At 26.7% G+C, this 1,967-nt stretch overlaps 1 long non-coding RNA gene across 1 annotated transcript; it reads left to right on the top strand.

Annotated features, from left to right (window-relative positions):
• The first annotated feature begins 539 nt into the window (after positions 1-539).
• On the top strand, positions 540-1,533 carry LOC121209940 (uncharacterized). The gene is made up of 2 exons (XR_005905167.1): positions 540-914; positions 1,243-1,533. It is a non-coding gene; the product is annotated as an uncharacterized lncRNA (long non-coding RNA).
• Positions 1,534-1,967: the final 434 nt, after the last annotated feature.

Raw genomic sequence — 1,967 nt, forward strand, 5'->3', positions numbered from 1 at the left:
AATTATTATGAGAATTTAAGGAATATGTGGTATTGTATTTGGTAATCTTTTAACATTAATGGAAATGTAAGATGATGAGAAAATGTAGATTAGAAAGTCCCAAGGATCTAAAATTACTTAAACCAAACATTAATGTTTATAAATATTTGTTTCCTTTTTGGAATGTGAACATTTTACTTTTACTAAATTTACATTTACATTTACATTTAATATGGAAAATTTAGTTGGGATTAAAGCTGTCCCAACTCGGAGTAGAGAAAACGATTTAACATGGTGATATAAATATTTACTAGCTGAGCATGGGATAGTGAATGAAGGGGACAGAAGTGAAGGAACCTTATCACAAAATTCTACGACTACTGGGACCAAATATATAACATCTCCCCTTCGGCTAGCTGTCCTCATCACCTCGATCCTAGATAATTATTGTTACGATTTTTATCAAAAAAAAATCAAAACCCCAAATATCAACATCATCCCCCATTTCAGCATTTTCATTTTCTATATATATATAAGCCTCATCTCATCAACCTCATCCCCCCTGATCTTCCTTTTGTTCTATTTCCTCTTGCCGTTTAATGTATATATATATTTATATATCTTTGTGATTATGTTATATTCACCAGCAGCCTAGCGTTTAGGCCTAGAAAGGATGGTGTAGCCAAGGATGACTTGCCGACTCTTCCTCCTCCCATCATGATAAGTGGTCGTCGGCAGGTTGTCTTTGGCTACATTTTTCTTTCTGCTCCTCATGCTAGGCTTTTGGTGATTTTATCTCTATCTCAACATATTTATTACTGTTATCTAAAGAATCTCCAATCTACATAAATAGCTAGATTCATTACATAGAATTCAATTTATCCATCTTTTTTCATTCCAGAAGCTCTTTTATTTTATATACTCATTATATATAGGTAGTTATTTATTTTTAATATAAAATCATTAAATTATAAAATGTGGTGATTATTCGTCTCATCTCTTAATTATCCGAAATATATTTGTAATTTATTTATTTTTTAAAAGTATATGTAAAGAAAAGATTAATCATTACAGTTAATAATGAATACTTAATCAAATATATATTAATATTATTTTGTTTGGTAAAGTTAAAAAGTATTGTACGTGGTGACTACTAGTTGCTATTAATCTTTCAGAAATTAATGTTTGATTGTTAGTTTGTTATATCATACTTCATTGAATCCATTGTAACCAAAGTTTTGGGTACCCATAACTCTATGTCAGGTCCTTTTCACCAAAAAGTTGTGGGCTTGAAGAGTTTTCAGTGGAGCAGCCCAGGATAAGATGCTAAAACCAACAGTTCTGTTGGATTATGAAAAACCTGACAATGTCCCAATCAAACACAGGCATGTTTAGTAATGTTTAAAAAAAATTTTGATTCTAAAAATATTTTTAGAAAAAAAGTTGTGCTAAATAAGTTGCTTAAAGCTAAAATTTTTAGCTATTCTTTTTCCAAAAGCATTTTTAGTGTTTAATTTCTTTTTCATCCCTCCAATAACATAGTACTTTTCTTTTTTTTCTTGGTACTTAATTACAAATGTGTTAAAATCATTAATTAAAGACAAAAAATATTTTATTTTAATGGTTATAATTAAATATTTAAAATATAATTTATATATTCTAATTAAATTTTATAAATAATTAATATTGATTGCTTAAAAATATTTAAAATTTATATTTCATAAATTAAAATATTAATCAGAAGTTATAATAATTTTTTTATATTCTTACTAAAATATAATAATATTAATTAATTTAAATATTATTTAAATGCATGCTTGTTACTTGATAATAATATATCTAAAATAGACAATTTATTTCTGAAAAGTATTTTTTTACAGTAATTATAAACGCTTAAATCTCAAAAGTAATTTTTCACAACACTCCTCAAAAACACTTTTCAAAAGTATTACTAAACTTACCCTTCAATGATTAAGAGGAGACTCTGA

This window comes from Gossypium hirsutum, chromosome A11 (assembly GCF_007990345.1).
Source record: "Gossypium hirsutum isolate 1008001.06 chromosome A11, Gossypium_hirsutum_v2.1, whole genome shotgun sequence".
NCBI lineage: Eukaryota > Viridiplantae > Streptophyta > Magnoliopsida > Malvales > Malvaceae > Gossypium > Gossypium hirsutum.